The sequence below is a fragment of the Pan troglodytes genome, chromosome 7, assembly GCF_028858775.2.
Source record: "Pan troglodytes isolate AG18354 chromosome 7, NHGRI_mPanTro3-v2.0_pri, whole genome shotgun sequence".
Lineage (NCBI taxonomy): Eukaryota > Metazoa > Chordata > Mammalia > Primates > Hominidae > Pan > Pan troglodytes.
The window spans coordinates 20,889,383-20,902,274 of record NC_072405.2 but is presented as its reverse complement, the minus strand read 5'-3'; the positions used below and the strand labels follow the sequence as shown (position 1 = coordinate 20,902,274).

The following is a 12,892-nucleotide window of genomic DNA, read 5'->3' as shown; positions in this document are numbered from 1 at the left end:
TCACATGCACGCAGCCAGTTGTCTTGGATCCGCCCGTGTGCCTGATTCATCAGGGTGAGCGGTTCTCCTCTGAGGTGCTTGCAAAGAGCTGCTTAATTTTCATGTGAAAGACTCTCTGTAGAAACCAGGCCCAGCTTTGGAAGAAAGCCCTTTCTCCCCCTTTAGCAAATACGGTGTCATTTTTTTTTTTCTTTTTTGACACGGAGTTGCACTTTTGTTGCCCAGGCTGGAGTGCAATGGTGCAATCTCAGTTCACTGCAGTCTCTGCCTCTTGGGTACAAGCGATTCTCCTGCCTCAGCCTCCTGAGTAGCTGGGACTACAGGCACCCACAACCACACCCAGCTAAATTTTTTTTGTATTTTTAGTAGAGAGGGAGTTTCACCATGTTGGCCAGGTTGGTCTTGAACTCCTGACCTCAGGTGATCCACCTCGGCCTCCCAAAGTGCTGGGATTACAGGCATGAGCCACCATGCCTGGCTGGAATTCTGTGTCATTCTGGATACTTATCATGACTTCAAGCATCCAGGACTCTGTCCTGGGTATCCTGAGCCTGAGGGTGTATGTGTGTCCAGGTGGCTTGGAGGTTGTCTACAGGCAGGTTGAACTTGGCCTCTGAGTGCATGGCAGACCCATGTGGGAAATACAACCAAGGAGCCTCATCGTGTGCTTTTAGGAGATAGTTTCTATTTAGTCATTGCTGAATCTGTTACAGACAGGGTCTCGATTTCTTGCAAGTCCTGTATGAGGTCGGTGCTGTGATTATCCACATTTTCACTTGCTCTCTCTGGCCTCTTTCAGGCTCTTGCACTTCCTTTGTTCTTTTCCTGCCACAGGATCTTTGCACATCCTGCTCTTTCTGCCTGGAAAAATTTTCCCTCTCCCTGCTTCTTCACCTGGTCACGGTCTCATCTGACACTGGAGTCACTACATCCTCAGGGACGTCTGGCCACACTGACTCAGTCACAGCAACCCCCTGTTATCTGCTTTCATGACACCAGGTGCCTCTCTGTGGTAGACACTAGCTCAGCTACGGCTTCCTATGTCTGTGCGTGTCATCCTTCCCCTTCAAGACTGTGTTCACCATAAGGGCCAGGGCCATGCCTGTTCTGATTCTCATTTGTGTTTCTGGTGTTTAGTATATGCTCACGTAGAATTTGATTAATGAATGACAACATACCCATTTTACAGATGAGAAAGTTGAGGCTCGGGAACATTATGTAACTTGCTCGGTATTAGATAGTGATGGTTTGTAGCCATCTGGCCGGATGCTGGGTGCACCCTCTTAACCACTTCACTATGGTTCTTCTCTCATGGTAGTTCTCCAACAGCAGGAGTGAGAGACAACTTTAGGACAGGTGTAACCAGAATCCCAGGGGTTATCCTAGAAGGTGGTGTCAGGAACATACTTGCCTATGGGCCTTCTTACTGTATTGCATAAAATACCCAGTTTTTCTGACTCACCCTTAGTAAAGACCTTAGCAATATTTGAAGCAGAGTTGTCAGTAGGAAAGGGTGGATGTTTATACTTTTTAAAAAAGGAGTCTGTATCATATTTATCTTGTGGTCTGCCATGCTCCCCGCTCTTCTTCAGCTTCAGTTATGCAAAATTCACACGTGTTCTCTTGACTGCCTCTCTCTTACCTGTTCAGTTTCTTTTCTGTGTTCAAGATTGCTTAGAATTTTTCCCCGTTACTACAGCCTGCTTCCCAACTGCATCCCCCACGCAGCTTGTTCTGGATTTTGTCAACAACAGTTCCAGCGTTTAGTGAGGGCTGGATTGAAGGAAAGCCTCGGAAAAGGCTGTGTGATGAAAGTTGAAGACAGTTAATGGGCAGGCAGTCATCAGGGTTAATTCAAAGGCTGGAAGAAGGGCTGACCTGGAGGACTGGAAATGTCTTTGAGCTGAAGGTCATGTGCAGGTGGAATGAAGAAGGTGAGCATTTTGCGGTGAACTGCAAGTATTTGATAATATCCCTGTCCCCATGGTTGAGAAAGTCTTGATAAGCATCCTTAATGTGATGGAGGGATTAAGGAACCCCTGGTTCTACCTGCCCAGCATGGCAGTAATATGACACGGCCAAGTTATTGATTACTGGTTGCCCAGCTGTCATCAGCTCAACATCTTCTGTTAGTTATAGCTGCAATTTGCATTAGTTATCAATGCCAGTTTTGACTTTCCTAGTCAATAAAGTGTTCTGACAGTGGTGACTAAGGCTGAGCCCTACCCATAATCATGAGTATTACAGAGGCAAGTCCCCTTGCCCACCTACCTGCAGGTGATGAGACACCCTAGGGAAATCACTCAATTCTTTGGAGGACCCCGAATAAATGCCCAAGTCTATCTGTTCATCTGTCCATCCATCCATCCATCCACCCTTCCTTCCTTCCATCCGTCCATCCATCCATCCAGACATGCATACATCCAACCACCCACCCATCTATCTACCCACCCACCCATCTATCCATCCAACCCACTCTCTTATACACCCAGCTATCATCCACCTACCTACCCACCAACCCTCTGTCCATCCACTCACCCATGCATCTATCCACCCGTTCACTCATCTAACCATCTATCCACCCACCCATCCATCCATTTATCCCTCCAACCCCTCACCCACTCATCCATTTCTCCAACCACTCAGCCATCCCTTTACTGACTCAACCATCCATTCATTCATCCACCTGCCCGCCGACCCATTATCCACCCATCCACCTATGTATCCATCCATCTGTTGTCCTTCTGTTCATTTATTCCACAAAGATTCCTTAACCACCTGCTAGATTTTGGGGAGGTACCTGCTCTAGTAATTGAGAACATGATCTCTGGAATGTGATTCCCTGGGCTCAAACTGAGCTGCCTCCTAGCTAGCTGCTTGGGTAAGTTATAGAAACTGTGCTTTGACTTTCTTATCTGAAAATTGGCTATTAATAGCTTCTACTCTTGCAGATATAGTGAGGATTAAATAAGATGTCACATTAAAAGTGCATCATCGACACTCAATAGAGATTAGGTTTTACCATTCATTATTATTCTTGGCAGATGCTGCAGATAACGTGGAGAGCATATGAAAGGCACATGTTTGAACCAATAGTGACATACAGGTGCTAAGTTCTGCAGTAGGGGAAGGTCAGACAGCCATGGAGAGGGCCTGGCCCAATCCTGGAGCCTCAGAAAAATGTTCCCCGTTGAATTCCTGTTTTAGCTGAGACTTGTGGGATGGGTAGTAGTTGGAGATCCCAGACAGGATGTGACCGAGTTAGCCAGGGAAAAATTGGGTCCTGGCACCCATGGCAGAATTGATTGATCAGTTCTTCTGTCTCCTGTGTTTGGAAGTCCACTAGTTCTGGGAATGTCAAGTTGGGGGAGGGCGCTGACAATGATCATGACCTTCACCTGTCCTCACATATCCTCTGTGTATCTGCAAAGCCTCTGCCTCAGTCTCCTCTTTTGGAAAGTGGGATTGGAAACCACATCTGCTTCTCTCCCAGGACTGCTAGGAAGACAAGATTAGATGCCAGGTGAGAGCTCCTTGAAAACAAAAACATTCTACTATTTGAGTGCAAAGTGTTCTTCTTTGCCTGTGATGTTTCCTAATCTGTGAAATCATGCTGGACCTCGAAGCTGTCTATTAAAAAAATAGCAAAGTGGCTGGGCATGGCGGCTCATGCCTATAGTAATTCTAGCACTTTGAGAGACTGAGGGGGGTGGATCATTTGAGGCCAGGAGTTCGATACCAGCCTGGCCAATATGTGAAACCCCATCTCTACTAAAAGTAGAAAAATTAGCCAGGTGTGGTGGCATCTGCCTGTAGTCCCAGCTACTCGGGAGGATGAGGCACAATAATCATTTGAGCTCAGGAGGCAGAGGTTGCAGTGAGCCAAAATTGCACCACTGCACTCCAGCCTGGGCAACAGAGTGAGGCTCTGTCTGAAAAAAGAAAGAAAAAAGCAAAGTTAACACTTCCTCCATCTCTCCCCTGGGGGAGGCAATTTGTCAAAGATTGTTGTTGGATTTTACACACAGGGAAATCTAAGGAAAGTGTGGAAATCAGACCGGGACTCCAGACTCTGGTCTCCCTGTTTGCAGAGTCTTAAAAGGAGGAGCCACTTTGGGTTCTTTCTACAAGATTGCTTTTTTAAAAACAAACAAACAAACAAACAAAAAACTCAAAAAAAAAAAAAAAAAAAAAAGCCCTGACCTAAATATTCACAAGGGACCTTAGGCAATATCTGCAAACAAAAGTGAGTGAGGAGTGGAATCTGTCTTTACAACTAAGACAGCTCCAGAGTTGAAGCAAGTGGAAATATCTCTAGAGACAGAGACTTGGGCGGGTTTTGTTTTGCCAGTTACAAGCTGTGAGAACCTGGGCAGGTTTACCTCTCTGAGCTTCTGTGACCTTGTAAAATAGGCTGCATTGCGCTAAACTTGCAGGAGGAATCCCAGCATCCTCCTGTGCACAAGGCTGGTTTCTTCCCATCCTTTTCCTTGTTCTGCCTCTCTCCTCTCCAAGAGACGAATACATTTGGAGCCAGTAGGGCCCTATGTTTGCAAAACCTCGCAGGTGATTCTCATGCAGCCAGTCTGGCTCTGGCACTGAGTTCTTGGACACTTCTGGAGGCGCATTTACTAGTCAGGAAGGTCTCTGTGTGCTGAAGGCATGACTCGTCTTCCATTCCTTTCTTCCATGAAGCAAGGCGCATGGGTCGACTGAGCTGGGAGAGTCCACGGTGTCAGCCTCCCCTACGCTTCCCTCCCTCCTTATTCCTTGTGTGTTGTACTTTGTCTCGATTTCCTGTACTCTGAACCAAGCCAGGAGATGGTAAGATCTCAAAAAAAATCATTTTTTTGGGAAATGGGATCAAGGGGGTTTTTGTTTGCTTGTTTGTTTAGGACAGGGTCTGTCGCCCAGGCTGAAGTGCAGTGGCGTGACCTTGGCTCACTGCAGCCTTGACCTTCTGGGCTCAGGTGATCCTCCCACCTCAGCCTCCTGAGTAGCTGGGACTGCAGGTGCACACCACCATGCCTGACTAATTTGTTTATTTTTCGTAGAGATGAGGTTTCACCATGTTGCCTAGGCTGGTCTCAAACTCCTGGGCTCAACCAGTCCTCTATCCACCTCGGCCCCCCAAAGTGCTGAGATTACAGGCATGAGCTGCTGTGCCTGACCAAGGTTTTTTTTTTATTATTATTATTACAAAAACTTTTCAGTAAACATAAAAGTAGAGACAGCAGTTTAATGAGCTATCATATACCCATCACATAGATTTAAAAACTATTAACATTTGCAATATTTACTCCATTTGTTTTTCTGAAGTATTTACAAAATAGTTTACCGTAGTTATGTAATTGCATCATGATATTCACCCCTACGTAATTTACTTTCCCTCTAAAAACATGAGGACATTTTTTATATGATCATTATCATACCTAATCAAATTACCAGTAATTCCTTAATATCCTCTAAGATCAAGTTTACATTCAGATGTCTTGTCCTCAAAATGTCATTTGTGATTATTTTTTTCTTTGACCAAAGATAATAAGATCTCAAGATGTAATGACAGAGATTCCATGTTAGCCCTGATGTCTAAGCTCTGTGGTCCATTGTGGCTTTACTTGAAAGTCTGAGGCTAGGCGTGGTGGCTCACATCTGTAATCCCAGCACTTTGGGAGGCCAAGATAGGCGGATCATGAGGTCAAGAGATCAAGACCATCCTGACCAACATGGTGAAACCCTGTCTCTATTAAAAATACAAAAATTAGTCATGTGTGGTGGCGGGTGCCTATAGTCCCAGCTACTCGGGAGGCTGAGGCAGGAGAATCACTTGAACCCGGGAGGCGGAAGTTGCAGTGAGCTGAGGTTGCACCACTGCACAGTATTCCAGCCTGGGTGACAGAGCGAGACTCTGTCTCAAAAAAAAAAAAAAAAAGTGTATGTGAGGAAACTGGAATTGAGCTTCGGGATGTTGGGGGATGGAGGTACTTCATTTACTGAACAACAAAAACCATAGGATACCAATGCTGGAGGAAGAAGCATCATCCTCAGTTTCTACTAACTCATCCACGCATGAGATGGGGACTTGGTGTCCGAGAGAAAAGCTACTTTTTAGGTCTTCAACCTTGATCAAACCATTTCTGAATTCCTCATACATATATAATCAGGTGCTATGAGTGGTACTTATTGGATAATCTTTCTGTCGTTTCCTGTGCTAGGAAGGAAAATACATGTACAGCCAACTTCCTAGAGGGTTCGTTCTTTTGCATCAGGGTGTCTCAAACTGCTGCCCTTAAAACACCTGTAAGAGAATCATCCAGGCGGCTTGCTCGCTCGCATGCAGGCCCTTTAGAATCAGAGTCAGAATCCCTGGGGCTGGAGCCACAAAACGAAATGACATTTCAACGAGTTTGTCATCATATGAGAGAGAATAGGTGAGTATTTGGATACCTATAATACAAAGTAGATTCAAAAAGAATGACTTGATTATTTTAAATGTTGTGTTTTTAAAAATTTAATACAGAAAAGGCTGGGCACGGTGACCCATGCCTGTAATCTTAGCACTTTGGGAGGCGAAGGCGGGTGGATCATTTGAGGTCAGGAGTTCAACACCAGCCTGGCCAACAAGGTGAAACCCCATCTCTACTAAAAACATAAAAATTAGCCAGGCAGTAGTGGTGCGTGCCTGTAATCCCAGCTGCGGTGGAGGCTGAGGCAGGAGAATTGCTTAAGCCTGGGAAGCAGAGATTTGGTGAGCTGAGATCATACCACTGCACTCCAATGTGGGTGACGATTGTTTAACCACCACCAAAATGGGTTCTCAGTCCAACTATTGATATGAAGATGACATCCATTGTGGTCTTGTACATTTTGTTGCCTTTCCGGGGTGAAGGACATTGGTGACCACTTGTTTCCTCTGGAACGGTCGATTGGTCATGAACTTCCTGGTCCAGGTAGTCACTGTGTCATTCATGATGGTGGTTGATCCTCAGGTAGTTAGGGAGGAAAATAAACAAGAAGTTATATATTTAAAACCACGTTTCAATTTTAGACCTGATTAATTGACTTAATAAAGGGCATTAGCACTTCGACTTCCTACAGTCCCTCTCTTTACCTCTGGAAACTAGTTATTTCTAGGTTGTTTTATGTTGTTAAGGTTGACCACCTTCTCTTTCTGTTCTGCAGTCATAGTCCTATCACTATCCTTTTGTCATGGTCATTCAATTCAGAAGTTGCTTATTTTTTAATTTCTTGGCTGACTAAATTATATTATGAAGACTTTTTTTAAAAGAGCCCAGAAATACTGTATTCTTTAAGTTCTTCAGCATGTGTCTTTTGCCTATTTTGATTGGGCAATAATTTAGCTGGCTATAAAATTCTTGGATTATACTCTATTTCCCTTAGAAATTATAGGCACCCATCCACTGACATTTCATTGTGCTTTATTTTATTTTATTTTATTTTTTGAGATGGAGTCTTGCTCTGTCACCCAGGCTTGAGTGCAGTGGTGCAATCTCGGCTCACTGCAAGCTCTGCCTCCCGGGTTCACACCATTCTCCTTCCTCAGCCTCCCGAGTAGCTGGGACTACAGGCGCCCGCCTCCATGCCTGGCTAACTTTTTTGTATTTTTAGTAGAGACGGGGTTTCACCGTGTTAGCCAGGATGGTCTCGACCTCCTGACCTCGTGATCCACCGGCCTTGGACTCCCAAAGTGCTGCGATTACAGGTGTGAGCCACTGTATGAGCCCAGCCTCATTGTGCTTTGTACTGACCCCCTTTCCCTGGCCTCTTCCAGCTTGTCTTTTTCTCTCCCAGTAGTTTCTTCATGAAGAGGCCATTTGCTATATTCCATGAGATATTTCACACTCAAAGAAGACTTCTTTTATACTCTTGTGATAATTTTTCTGGGAATCACTGTCTTGATTTATAAGGGAGTTTGTAATAAATACAGTAAAAGAGAAACACAATGTATTTTGAGACATCAGAGAAGGGAGAAACCAATTCTATTAATATTTGGGGTTAGCAGGGAAGGCTTAGTTAAGAGGTAACATTTGAACTAGGCCTTGAAATAAGGGAAGGATTTGGCCATGCAGAAATGGCTAGAGAGTAGAAGCAAGACATGATGGTTAGTGTTATGTATCAATTTGACTGGGTGGTGGGGTGCCCAGATATTTGGCTACACATTATTCTGGGTGTGTCTCTGAGGTATTCTGGATGAGGATAACCCTTAATTGGTAGACTTAATAAACAGATTGTCCTCCCCAATGTGGGTGAGCCTCATCCAATCCATTGAAGGCCTGAACAAAACAAAAAGGTAGAGTCACAGAGAATTTGCTCTTTTTACCTGATTATATTTGAGCTGGGACATCAATCTTCTCCTGACTTTAGATGTGGACTCGATTTGGAAGTATATCATTGGCTGTCCTGGGTCTCCAGCTTGCTGGCTGCAGACTCCAGGACTCCTTAGTCTACATAACCATGTGAGTCATCCCTTACAACAAATCAATCTGTCTCTCTCTATGTGTATAGCTCTACCTCTGTCTCTCTTCTCTTTCTCTGGAGAACCTAGAATAATACACAAGGTTATATTAGAGAAGAGGATGACCCAAGGAAAAGCATGGAGGCAGAAAAGTGCAAAGAGGGTTTGGGAAGACTGGAGTCCTGATGGGGAGTTTGGATTTCTCTATGTGTAGCATGGAGAATCCTTGAAAATATTCAAGAGGTGAAAATTGTATTTGTGGAAGAACACCAGGAGTATGTGAAAAGAAAAACACTCCATTTTAACTCCACTGAAGGGGGCATCAACGGGATGCACTGGGGACATGGGTTGGAGAGTAGTTGAGGCCATATCTGGAGGATCTTTACTTCTAGGCTGAGTCTGAAGTTATCTTTCTGGGGAGTGGGAGATTACAAATCTTTGAGCTCCACTCAAGAGATGGTTTTGCTAACAATGGCAGGGCGACGGAGGTGGTGATGGTGATGGTGGGAAACTGGTAGCATGAATTCTAATTGGGCTTCTGTTATTCTAGCCGAGAAAATTGGGGAATGGACTTTCAGTAGAATAATACAGATCTGGGAATCAACTGCATGGAGGGGTAGTTATAGGTGATGAGATGTCTCAGGGACAAAGTTTGGTAGAAGGAGAAAAGATACTAGGCTGCTACAAAAAGAATTGCTGTTTTTGCCATTACTTTTAATGGCAAAATCCGCAATTACTTTTGCACCAACCTAATAGGATGCAAACTTCGGAGCCATCTGCATCAGAGGGATTGATGAAGATCAGCAAAGTTTGGGAACACAGGAAAGGAGTGGGGAGGTTAATGACTTGAGGGCATAGCAGGGATAATGAAGGTTTTTCTTGTTAGCATGTGGAGACTTAAGCATGATTATATGTTAAACACCTGGCACATACACGGTGCAAAATATTTATGAGTGAAATGACAAGTGAAGGTGGTGAGTCATGGGAGTTCCAAGGGAACAGGTGATAAAGGCAGGTCTCAAATGAGGCACAAGTGGAGAAGGTAGCTTGGGAAAGGAGAAGGATGCTTCTCCTTATAACATGGGAAAGGCAGAGGAAAAGGATCAAGATACAGTGATCTAGGGGTGAGATGGAAGTGAGTTGAGAGAACTCAACTGTGGGCTCTGATACCCCTAGGGATGGGTTTGGGGGGCTTTGAGATATGGAAGAGGTTTAAAGTCAATTGTTATAGCAAATATGGTTTGGAATTTATTTGTGATGCTTAAAAATATTGCTGAACAGAAGTGAAGTCTACCCTGGAGTTGGATGGTGAGATTATTTAGTGGAACTACCAGATCCATGTTGTGATTCTTTCCAGTATCATTCAGCAGCCCTTGGGCAGTTGCGAGGCAAGTCATCAATGGGGTATGGAGATCTTCCAGGTGGGTGTGGTTGAAGGAAGGGAAGAAAGAGTTTAGGAGCACATTACAAGAAGAAGGTGACTGTAAGGTCCAGGCTGAGCAGGAAGGTAAAGCAAGAAGTAAACATGAGGTTGTGAAGAGAAGTTTAGAGGGTTGAGGAGGCAGGAGAGGTGAACAGTTGCAGGACGTAGCTAGAGTGGCGATGTTAGATCTTGGGGCCACAGAGCTTTACAGTGATTATGAAGATCAAAGGGCATTAGAATCAAGCTATAAAGAGCTACTGTTTGATGTTGGGATGTGAGGATGCTGCAGGTGGATGTCTGCACATTGATGGTGAGAACATGGTCACCCTGGCCCTGCTGGGTCTTTGCTGAAGAGACTGTGCTCTGTTTTTGGGGCCGTTTTCATCACCTGATTAGAGCAGTGGTCCCCAAATGGTGTTCTTTGGACCATCTGCATAAAATGTTCATAGGTCAAGGAGAAAATGGAAAAACAGAGAAAATGTCACAGAAATGTGCCCACTGGTGAAAGATCACCAGCTGTCCTTTTTGGAGGATTGTTCTTTATTCTAAAAATGTATATATTCTATTCTATTAAAACATTTTTGTATTGGCATTTTTTTTCTCTTTTATGAAATGCCACGGGGTAGAAATTTGTAATGTATCCAATTCTCCTGTCTTCATGTATTGCCCTGTGGTGGGGGAGGGGATGTGGCAAATACTGGCCAAGAGGCTGGGGACAGAGGTGCAGTGTTAGACTTCTAGCCTGGAGCATTTAATTCTTAGTACAAGACTCTCTAACATTCTTCTCCCTCTGTTCCCTACTTGGTGATACTCGAGGTATTGCAACCCCCATTAACCTTAGTCTTAGGGCAAGTTTGATGGGAAACAGAGCACCCCACACCTCCCTGCAGATGAAGCATGAGTGAGAAAAACAACTTCTGATGTTTGAAGTTACCAAGATTTAGGAGTTGTCTGTTATTGCAGCAAAACCTCACCTATTCTGACCAATCATGGTGGAATTTCTGTGTGTGTGTGTGTGTGTGTGTGTGTGTGTGTGTGTGTGTAACTGGTAGTTTAAAAAAGTTCCTTCTTACCCAAAAGAAAAGAAAAGATAGCAACCTTATGTTGGTTCTCAAATTAAAAAAATATTTTTACTCGTTTATAAAATAGAAAAAACTGGGAATCTGTAGCTTAGAGAACTACAGTGTGGGATGTCTATAAAGACCAGGTTATTTTATCAGCTCCTAACACCCCTTAATAGAAGCTTAGCCAAGACTTGCACTATTTCAGTCTTTCCCATTCCACATTCCATGGACTCTTGAAGAGACATTGAGGAAACGGTGCAGCCATGAACCACCCTCACTCAATCCTAGTGGCAGAACCTGCCTTTTACTGCAGAATGAGCTTCTTGCTACAGTGATACTGCAACCCCTTAGATATATCCTGTACTAATTATATTAAAACACGACCAATGCTTTTGCTTTGTTGTCCCCCAAATTAAACACATTAATCATGAGAACCCAGAGAATTGGATTTAGTGTAACTGATGCCAAACTGTCAGTAAGAACATAATTAAGTTAAATTTTTCTCCAATTCAAATAAAAGAAAATTGACAATAAAATGCTGATCAATACGTGTAGCTCAGGAGGTAGAGCCTGCTTTGAGATGCAGAAGTGTTTGTTTTTTTTAGATCTATATTCTTGAGTAAAGAAAAATTCCATGTCTCTTTCCTAGAGGGGAAGACTTTCAGAGCTGGGCTTGGCAACAGCCTGACTATCAGAGGCTGAATTAAACAAATAGGTACCTCTCTGGGGTGAATAGTGCTTTTCTCCTGTTTGGGGAACTGTGCTTTTATGGTGGAGTTTGCGTTCTGTCTTGGTCTCCGGATGTGTGTATCTGTGGGTGGATGTCTGCATGTAAATGGCAGTGTATTCCTGTGTGGGTGTGTACAAAATTCCCATGTGAATCTCAGCTTTGTGGGGATCTCCGGTTCTTGAGCCCAGTAGATGCCATTTGAAGAAAAAATCACTTGAAAATGAGACAGAAAGAATGGAAACTAAATCCTAGCTCTAAGGGCACCAGGCTGATTAAAAAAAAAAAAAAACTCTGGATCTTCTTTGTTTTGGACTCTACCTGCCTCTAAATGACATTTCTGTTTCCTATGAGATGATTAGAATGAAAAAGATCCTGAGCACGAAAGAGCAGATACTGTGTGATAGTGTGTATATCAGGGTGTCAGCTGTGACACTGCTGACATTTTGGCTCAGCAATTTCTCTGTTGTATATGTGGGGGCTCCCTGTGCATTTTAGGATGTTGAGCGGCATCCCTGGATCCCTGGACTCACTGGATGCAGTAACACAACTCCCCCCAAGTAGACACAACCCCCGGTGTCTCCAGATATTGCCTAATGTCCCCAGGGGGCAAAATAGCCCCATCTGAGAACTGCTGCTTTCATAAAGTACAATGTCAGGTGAAATAGGTGGAGGCTGTTTGTAGTCAGGGGTTAATAGAGATGGAAGAGACCCCAGGAATATCCTGGAAGGGGCTGTAATATTTTGTTTCTTGAATTGGGTGTCAGTAATATGGAGATGTTCAGTTTTTTTTGTTGTTGTTGTTGATTTTGAGGCAGGATCTTGCTCTGTCACCTAGGCTGGAGCACAGTGGCACCGTCATGGCTCACTGCAGCCTCTGCCTCCTGGGCTTCAGCAGTCCTCCCACCTCAGCCCTCCCTAGTAGCTGGGACTACAGGCAGGTGCCACCACTGTTGCCTAATTTTTTATTTATTTATTTTTTGTAGAGAGGAGTGTCTCACTATGCTGCCCAGGCTGGTCTCAAGCTCCTGGGCTCAAGCAATCTGCTCACCTCGGCCTCCCAAAGTGCTGGGATGGCAGGCATGAGCCACTGCGTCTGGCCAGTATGTTCAGTTTGTAAGAAAAGTACTGTGTTGACCTCTTCTATGTGCACATTTTTTTAAGTAATAATTCAATAAAGCATTTAGAAAAATTGGTCATAA

At 44.2% G+C, this 12,892-nt stretch overlaps 1 protein-coding gene and 1 non-coding gene across 5 annotated transcripts in view; one reads left to right on the top strand and one right to left on the bottom strand.

Moving 5' to 3' along the window:
• Positions 1–12,892, top strand: part of LOC129135667 (RNA-binding motif protein, X chromosome-like) — a 100,435-nt gene that overhangs the window by 18,541 nt on the left and 69,002 nt on the right. The window lies entirely within an intron of this gene.
• MIR548I-5 (microRNA mir-548i-5) lies at positions 9,107–9,254 on the bottom strand. Its single transcript, NR_035889.1, has one exon. It is a non-coding gene; the product is annotated as a microRNA mir-548i-5 (primary transcript).